General features: G+C 38.3%; 1 pseudogene; it reads left to right on the forward strand.

The window, feature by feature from the left end:
• The first annotated feature begins 1,643 nt into the window (after positions 1–1,643).
• Positions 1,644–2,513, forward strand: LOC100350926 (developmental pluripotency-associated protein 2 pseudogene; annotated as a pseudogene).
• The last annotated feature ends 7,527 nt before the right edge of the window (positions 2,514–10,040 follow it).

A 10,040-nucleotide genomic window follows, 5' to 3' on the forward strand; every position in this document is an offset into this window, starting at 1 on the left:
TATATAGGCACCAGTTTGAGTCCCGGCTGCTTCACTTCTGATCCAGCTCTCTGCTATGGCCTGAGAAAGCAGAAGATGGCCCAAGTCCTTGGGCCCCTGCACCCATGTGGGAGACCTGGAAGAAGCTCCTGGCTCCCGGCTTCAGATCAGCACAGCTCCGGCCATTGTGGCCATCTGGGGAGTGAGCCAGCAGATGGAGGAATTTTCTCTCTCCCTCTGCCTCTGCTTTTCTGTAACTCTGACTTTCAAATAAATAAATAAAATGTTTTAAAAAAAAGAAGACATAAAAATGGAATGATCTTCAAAGTTATTGGAATGGAAGAATTAATATCATCTAAATATCCATACTTCCCAAAGCAATTTATAGCTTCAGTGTGATCCCAATATAAATACCAAGCACATTTTTCATAGACCAAGGAAAACAACAATCTTAAAATGGTATTTGGAAACCCAAAGAGCATGAATTGCCAAAGAAATCTTAAACAATAAAAACAAAGCCAGAGATATCACAATACCAGATTTCAAGACGTACTACAGGGCAGCTATAATCCAAATAGCCTGGTACTTGAACAAAAATAATCATATAGATTAATGGAACAGAATAGAAACCCCAAAAATCAAGCATGCATCTACCATCAACTAACTTTTGACAAACGAGCTAAAATCAATCCCTGGAGAAAGGGCAGTCTCTTCAATAAACAGTTTCAGAAAAATTGGATTTCCATATGCAGAAGTTAGAAAGAAGACACCTACCACACACTCTGTTCAAAAATCAACTCACAATGGATCAAGCATTTAAACCTAAGACAGGAAATAATGAAATTACTAGAGGAAAACATAGGGGAAATTCTGAAAGACATCAGCCTAGACAAAGACTTCTTGGATAAGACCCCAGAAACACAGGCAACAAAAGCAAAAATAGGCAAATGGGATTATATCAAACTAAGAAGCTTCTGCCCAGCAAAGGAAAAACAATGTAAAGAGGCAACTGACAGAATGGAAGAAAATATTTGCAAACTATCCATCTGATAAAGCATCAATAACCACAATATGTAAGGACAAGAAATTCACTAATAATACAAACAATCTAGTTAAGAAACAGGAAAAAGATATGAAAAAATATTTTTCAAAGAATGAAACACAAATAGTAAAGCAACACATGAAAAAATTCTCAGGGATGGCATTGTGGCATATCCAGTAAAGTCACTATACTGGCATCCCATATCAGCACTGGTTCATTTCCCAGAAACTCTACTTCCAAACCAGCTCCCTGCTAATGGCCTAGGAAAATAAGTGGATGATGGCCCAAGTGCTTAAGCCCCTACTACCCATGTAGGAGACCTGAAAGAAGCTCCTGTATCCTGGCTTTGGCCTTGCCCAGCCCTGACCATTGTGACCATCTTGGGAGTGAACAAGCAGATGGATGATATCTCTCTCTGTGTATGTCTGTCTTTCAAATAAATAAATCTTTTTTTAAAAAAATCCTGAGGATCACTAGCGATCAGGAAAATTCAAACAAAAATCACAATGATATATCCCCTCAACTCAGAACGGTTATTGCCCCCACAAAAAAAATTTCCAGTGAGGATATAGACAAAAATATACCGTAATACACTGTTGATGTAGATGTAACTGGTGAAGAGACGTACACTGCTGATGTCTTTAACATTGCCATCTTTACATTCTCCTGGCTGATCTGAAAATGTAAGACTCATATTATAGCAGCAGCGAGATGAATTACTTTGAGACATTAGATGAGGACAATGTGATTTTAACATTGGTTCCAGTTGTAGAGGAACCTAAAAAAGAACATCTAGTGGAACTAAGTGTTTCTTCAACCGCAGATATCAAACCTGCAGATATCAAATCTAAGAAGCCTTGGAAAAGCAATAAAGTTGACTTTCCACAAGCAAACGAACAATTCAAAGCTTCCCCAAAACCTAAGTGCAAAAAAGCAGTTTTTCCCCTGCCAACCATTTTGCCCCCAATTACTAAGGTGTCTCGGAACACTTTGTGGAACTGGTACCAACAACTTAATTTGAGTACAGATGGCCAGAAAATAGAAGTGTATCTGAGGCTCCAGAGACATGCATATCCCAAACAAATACAGGATGTTCCTGACACACCACGAGAAGCCAAAATGCGGTCATGTCCAAAGAAATGTATTACAATGACCAATAGAGCAAGGCTTCAGGACAATTGTACTAGGAGCAATGGAGAGGAAGAAACTAATATAGTTGAAGTGATAACTTCAGCTCAGGAAGCCACGTTGGCATCTTGGGCAAGAATTGCTGCAAAAATCAGTCAGCCCAAGGCTATGAATTCGTCTTCCATTCCTACTTCAGTTGAAGCCTTTTTGCAGGAAGCCTCTGGTGTCAGGACTAGAAGACAACATGTTATGCCCTGAATGTACTAAGAGGAATAAAAAGATGATAAGATTAATGTCAGTGGGGGAGAAGAAACACCACACTGTAAGAAAACAGAATATGCCACCCCAAAATATGCCGCCTTAAACTGTGTTAAAGTATTGTTTTTATCTGAGAGTAATTGAGAAGAAGCAGATACAAGGAGAATTCTTTGCCTTCCTGCTATTTAACAAAAAAGCCACTTTTTCACTAAAAAGTGGTACCTAAGTTTATGAAAGTCCCACCTCCCCCTCTCTACCAGGAAGGACATGTGGTGGAGTCCACGACAGATTGGCTTGCATCTGAATAATTCTGACCGTCTTCAGTGTCTCCTGATACCTCAAGTACAGACTTACTAAGTATTTTGTGATGCAGAATGTGATTTTGCTTTGTTTTAGAATGCTTGCTATATTTGAACTGTTTCAGGGGAAAATACAGAGTTCCCAGATATTTGCCCCACTCCCCAGCCCCACCACGCATGATTTTCTCAACATCTTGCATTCGTGTGATACATTTGTTACAATTGATGAGTCAAGTTGGGCACATTAATTAAAGTCCCTACTTTTGCATTACATTTCATTCTTTGTTTTGGACCTTCTATGGCTTTGACAAATGTTTAATGACATGTGTCCAATACAAGAGTACTTCAAAAAGTCCATGGAAAAATAAAGTTAAATGATAAGTTAGACCCACAGGTTAAGGTTACTTTGTCCCATATTGGAGTAAGTACATGGAATGATCAGCTCCATCTTCTGACTCCAGCGTTTTGCTAATATCAACATTAGGAGGCAGTGGTGGTGGCTCAGGTCACTGAGTTCCTACCACCTGTTTGGCAGGAGACCTGAATTGTGTTCCTGGCTTCAGCCCCAGCTCAGTCCCAGCTGTTGCTGGCGTTTGTGGAGTGAACCAGTGGATGGGAGCTACTCTCTCTGTCCCTGTGCCTCTCACATTTTCCAAAGAAAAATACATTTATTTTGGTGTAAAAACATTGAAGTCCATGCATAGTTTGTTTTGTAATACATATTTTCATGAAATTTTAAAGACCCCCACTTATAATATGGCATAGTTTCACTGCTCTAAAAGTCCCTTATGCTCCTCCTAGTTGTCCTTTGTTTCCCATTACCTCCTATAAACTATAGATTATTTTTTTCCACTATTCCATGACTTTGCCTTTTCCAGAATATCATATACTTGAAATCTGCAGCATGTAGCTCTTCAGATTGGCTTTGACATAGCAATATGCTTTGTTTTTCTGATGTACTTGATAGTTCATTTCTTTTTAGTGCTAAGTAACATTCCACTGTTGGATGTGCAAAAGTTTATGCACTCATCTGCTGGAGGACACCTCGCTTCCAAGTTTTGGCAGTCATGAATAAAGCTGCTGTAAACATTCATGTACGTATTTTGACAGGGCACATAAGATTCGAACTCATTTGGGTAAATACCAAGAAGCATGATTGCTGGATCACATGGAACATGTATGCCTTGGTAAGAAAATGACTTCTAAAGTGGTTGTAGCATTTTGCAATTCTACCTGCAATGAATGAGGGTTCTTACTGCTTCACACCCTTCCCAGCATTTCTTGTCATTAATTTTGGATTTTGACCATTCTAATAGATTTGTAGTATGGTCTCTTATCGCTACCTTTAATTTAGATTCCCTCATGACACACATTTAAATTTAAATGTTTTCATATGTATACTTACCTTCTGTGTGTCTTCAGGATTTTTTTTGATCTGCACATTCTTTAGTAGAGTTTTTTTAACTGAATTTTAAGGGGCCCTTGTATATTTTAGATTGCAATCTTTATCAAATTTTTAGCCTGCTTTTTTTTTCTTTCAAATGTTGCTCCTCTCTTCTGGTTTGTATTGTTTCTTAACTTTAATATAATTTTTCTTTGTTCCTTCATTGTTTTTCCCAGCTTCAAGATTTTCTCTTTATCTTTGATTTTTTGAATTTTGAGCATAAGCCTAGGTATAGATTTTTTGTTTCTTATCCTGTTTCCTGTGTCTGAGATTTCTGGATCTATCATTTTGTATGTGTCATTAGTTTGGATATAACCTTAATCACTACTGCTTCAAATATTTTCTTTTGCTCCTTTCTCCTCAAACATATTCTTTTGTTCCTTCTGGTAGTCTCATTACATATGAGAACTTTTTGTGATTGTCTAACAATATTTGCATATTCAGTTCTATCACTTTTTTTAAATTTTATTTTTGCTTTTCAGTTTTCTGAGGTTTCTCTGGAAATCTTCAAGCTCATTGAATCTGTTCTTGTGTAATCTACTGATGAGTCCGAGAAAGGCATTCTTCCTTTTGAGTTTCTTTAAAATGTATATTGTTATTTTAACAGTGATCAGTGAATGAGCAAGACTTTAACTCTATTTATTTTTATTTGTTTGAAAGGCAGAGTGACACATGCAGAGAGAGAGACAGAGATAGATAGATGAGATTTTTCCATCAGCTGGTTCACCCTCTCAAATGCTTGCAACAGATGGGGAAAGGTCAGGACAAAAAAAGGAGTGAGGAAATCCCTCTGGGTTTCCCATATGAGTGGCAGGAACCCAAGTACTTGAGTCACCACTTGCTGCATTCTAGGAAGTGCATTAGCACAAAGATGTATTGAAAGTGGAGCTAGAACTTGATCTAGGCACTCTGGTTTGAGAGTGAGGCATCTCAAGTGGAAGCTTACCTACTATACCACCACAACGTGAGCTTCTGTTTTTGAGTTTTCATTTACTTGCATGTTGTCTGCTTTTCCCATCAGAGCCCCTGGCACATGAATCAAAATTGTCTTAAATTCCCAGTTTAGAGGCTGGTACTGTGGCATAGTGGGTAAGGCCTCCTCCTGCAGTGCAGGCATCTCATATGGGCACCAGTTCTGGTCCCTGCTGCTCTACTTCCAGTCCAGCTCTCTGCTTGAGCTGGGAAAGTACTGGAAGATGGCCGAGGTCTTTGGGCCCCTGTGCCTGCATGGGGGACCTGGAGGAAGCTCTTGGCTCCTGACTTTGGATGGGCTCAGCTCCGGCCATTGTGGCCATTTGGGGAGTGAACTAGCAGATGAAAGACCTCTCTCTGCTGTCTCTCTGTGGCTCTGCCTTTCAAAAAATAAATAGTAACTATTTTTAAAAAACATTCCCAGTTAAGAATTTTTAAATTTTTTTGTTAATTTTTAGACAGAGTTACAGAGAGAACTAGAGACAGAAAAAGAGAGGGGTCTTCCACCCGCTGGTTCGCTCTTCAGGTGGCTATAGCGGCCAGACTGAGCTGACCCTGGGCCAGGAGCAGGGGGATTCTTCTGGGTCTCCCGCTTATGTGCAGGGGCCCGGGGGCTTGGGCCATCTTGCACTCCTTTCCTAGGCACATTAGCAGGGAACTGGATGGGAGGTGGAGTGGCGGGACTCAAGCTGGCGCCCATGTGGGATGCTGGCGCTACAGGCTGGGGCTTTAACTTGCTGTGGCACAGTGCCAGCACCCCTCCCACCTCCAATTTGGTAATTCTAACATCTCCCTTGTAGCTCAGTCTGTATCTGATGTTTACTCTGTTGTCTCAAACCATGCTTTTTGTCTTTTGATGTATATATATTTTTGTTTCTTTTTGTTTTGTTTAAACCAGACAATGTACTCAGTAAAAGGAAACCAGATACTAGTGCAAGTGGAGATTTTTCTCCTCTTAAGCGTCCTGTGTACTTAAAATATTCAAAAGCTACTTAATGACCACAGACCAAAATAGTTCTCGTTAAATTGAGACACCCATGTCCACTCATATTGTATGTACATACTTTTGTAATAAAATTAATAAAAGTAAATTTGCTGTTCAAAATTCCAAAAAAAAAAAAAAAAAAGATGTAACTGGCACAGCCATTATGAATAACAGCATAGAGATTCCTCAGAAAACTAAAAATAGATCTACCATAGGACTCAATTATACCACTCCTGGGACTATATCCAGAGGAAATGAAATCAGCATATGAAAGTTACCTGCACTCCCATATCAGTAGCAGCTCAGTTCACTATAGCTAAGATATGTAATCAACATAGATGTCCATCAACTGATGACTGGATAAAGAAAATGTGATATATAGATACATATGAAGGAATATTTCTCACCCATAAAAAGAATAAAATTCTGATATTTGCAACAAAATAGGTACAACTACAGAATATTATAGTAAGTGAAATAAGCCAGACCCAAACAGACAAATATCACATGTTGTCTCTTAATTGCGGTAGTTAATATATAGAGTATAAAAATTTTGTTGATGTCATATCATTTGGTATATATAGTTATAAATAGTGCTTCACTAAATCATACCATGTAAATGACAATATACTCTTACTTCACACATTAAAAACTGAAATGGAAAGGGGAATAGTTGAGAGTCTTGAGTTACTAGTAATGATTTTTTTCTTGAGTGTTGGCTGTGAGTGTGATCAAATGACAAAAAAAAATCATTTATCTGTATACTTATTTGAATTTTTGGTAGATATACTGTATTTCAAAATTAAAAAAAAAAAAGCTAAAATCCAACCAGTAACAGGAAAATAAAAATAATACTGTCTGGGACAGATTACATAAAACTTCACAAATAACTTTGAACTTTGAGCTGAGTTTCAATGAGTATATTGGGTTTTGCCAAATTGAGAAAGAATACTTGGAACTTATGTAACAGCATGAAAAAAAGGTTGAGGTGGTGAAATAACATGTCCTTCATGGTGCACATGATAAAACAAGGAGAGAGGGAAGGTATGGCTGGACCTAATAGGAAAAAGGCAGAAGATTTAATTCTATAGACAATGTTTAGTCACAGAGGTTTAAAAATTTAATTCTATGGACCAGAGAAATTCACAATTATAGAAAGGCTGGCATGTTTAAATGTGTGTTTGAAAAAAGCATTGCTTTGACACACCACTGTGTTGGATAGAATGGAGAAGACAGAGACCAGACGTAGAAAAAGAAAAAAAGAGAGAAGCTGTGCATTAAAATGGATTAGAAAACATATTGGAACTAAAACCTATCACTATAAGTACAATTCACACAATGTTCTTATGGATGCAGCCATCAGTGACTCATCCAAACCTTTAGGACTTTACCCCTTCCCTTGGGCCTGTTGCCTTCCAATTGCCAATGTCAGCCATGCTGTTTCAGGTACTCTGCCAGAATTCCATAAGGTTAATCTACCCAGTCCTGGTTAAGTATTCCAGACATTCCAGGGAATTTACAGCTTCCCAAACAGCTCTCAACAAATGACTGGGAAAAGTTGCTATAAAAAACACAATCCACAGAGTAACCCCATGGAACTAAACTCTAGTTGCCCACTTTGGTAACTATCTTAAAATGCATCCCCATGCCCACATTCATAGCAGCGTTATTCACAATAGCCACAATGGAGGAAATCTAAGAGTCCATTGACAGATGAATACATAAACAAAATGTTGTATGTACATACAATGGAATATTAGCCTTAAAAAGGAAAGAAATTCTGACACATGCTAGAACCTGGATGAACTTTAAAACCATTATGCTAAGTGAAATAAACAAGTCAGAAAAGTACAAATATCATCTGTTTCTACCTACATGCTCCCTAGAGTAGTCAAAGTTATCTAATCAGAGAGTAAGATGGTGCTTATCAGGAGCTAAAGAAAGGATAGAATGAAGAGTTCATGGATAATAAGTAGGGAATTACAGTTTGAGAAAAAGCAAATATCTGGAGGTAGATGATGGTGACGGTTTCATAATAATATGCATTTACTTAATGTCATCAAACTGTCAACATTGTTAAAAATGACCAACATGATAAACTTTGTCATAAATATATTTAACACAATAAATTACGTATTATTTACTGGCGGCCTTCTCTTCCCTGTGTCACCTTTCCCCATTTCACAAATAATGTTCATGGAACTTGTTCGTGGAACTATTAGAAGTCCAATTTTTGTCTCAAAGTTGGTATCTGAGGAAACCCAAGTAAAACAGTTGGTACCAGAGCAATCCTAAGAAGTAGATCCTAAGGATGGGATTCTGGAACTGGATCATTTGCCAGCAAGATGGCCAAAAGGCCCCACTCCATTGTGGGTTGTTAGATGAACCCCCATAATCTTCTCCCACTAAGTGTGGGCTGGATTTGATGACTAAAGTTTAACATCAGAAGTAGTAGACTATCACTTCTAAGACTAGAAGTCTTTTTATAAAATTGCTATGCCTTCCATTTGAGAGTTTCTCTCTAGGATCCTTCATTCTGGAAAAAACAGCTGCCACATCATGGAACAACTCCATAGTGGGGTTCTCAGCAAGTTTGGGAGTTGATCTTCTGAGGCCTGTCAACAGCAATGTGAATGAAACTAGGGGTGGATTTCTTCCAGGGTCAAGCCTTGAGATGACTGCAGCTTTGGCTAACACCTCAATCATAGGTCTGTGGAATATTCTGTTATAAATCTGGGCCTGGGGGCCGGCGCCATGGCTCACTTGGTTGATCCTCTGCCTGCGGGGCTGGCATCCCATATGGGCACTGGGTTCTAGTTCTGGTTACTCCTCTTCCAGTCCAGGTCTCTGCTGTGGCCTGGGAGGGCAGTGGAGGATGGCCCGGGTGTTTGGGCTCCTGCACCCGCATGGGAGACCAGGAAGAAGAAGCACCTGGCTCCTGGCTTTGGATCAGCACAGTGCTGGCTGTAGCGGCCATTTGGGGAGTGAACCAATGGAAGGAAAACCTTTCTCTCTGTCTCTCTCTCTCTGTCTATAACTCTACCTGCCAAAAAAAAAAAAAAAAAAAAAAAATCTGGGCCTGAAATTTTCCTTATAGAATTTGTTTATTTACTGTTTTGATTTTTCAAGTACTGATTCAACTTATTTAGTTTATATAGAAGTTCCCTATGCTATGCTATATTTGTGTTTTGGTAAATTGATTTCCAAAATTTGGTAGCTTTGGATCTGTTTCAAAAATCTGACTCTTAAGTATTTCAGAAAATCCTCTTACCTTACTAAGGTTTACAAGTTTTGAAAGAGCAATTCTGTTTTGATTCCTGAAACTGGCTATCTGTGTTACATTTCTTTTCCTCAATTAATTTGCTAGGTTTTATTGATGCTGTTAATGTTTTATGAATATTTTCCCCTTGTTCATTTGTTTCTGTTATACAGTTTTGCTACAGGTATCTCATTGATGCCTGCTTCTATATTGCCTTTATTATATATTGTTGCATAATTCATTTTAGTTCTGTTTTAAAAATCAACTTTAATTACAAAAAAAAAGAAGAAAGAGAAACAGAGAGACCAACTGATAAACAAACCACCAGCTAAGCTGCTGCTGGTGTACTGCCCAACAGAAAATTTGAGAACATAAATGTTTGTTTTTAGCTGCTAAACAGTAGATCATTAATGCACTGGTGCTAAGTAGAAAAATAATCCCCATTGGCAAATTAGTGTAGTCTCACATATGGTGAATTGGGATGGAAATTCAGACAGCAGGTATGCATTGTCTTGTGCAATCTAATTAGCACTTGAGAGATAAAGTAGCAATGATAATTATAAGGACCATAGTTTGTAGTTTAGTTGGTTATTGTTACACATCACTAATGTGCTAAAGGGGAAAAAAATGGCAAGCTTGGGTCAATCACCAACTAAAAGCAGAACTGAAAAATG

The sequence above is a fragment of the Oryctolagus cuniculus genome, chromosome 8 (genome assembly GCF_051225735.1).
Source record: "Oryctolagus cuniculus isolate XC-2025 breed Fujian yellow rabbit chromosome 8, ASM5122573v1, whole genome shotgun sequence".
Lineage (NCBI taxonomy): Eukaryota > Metazoa > Chordata > Mammalia > Lagomorpha > Leporidae > Oryctolagus > Oryctolagus cuniculus.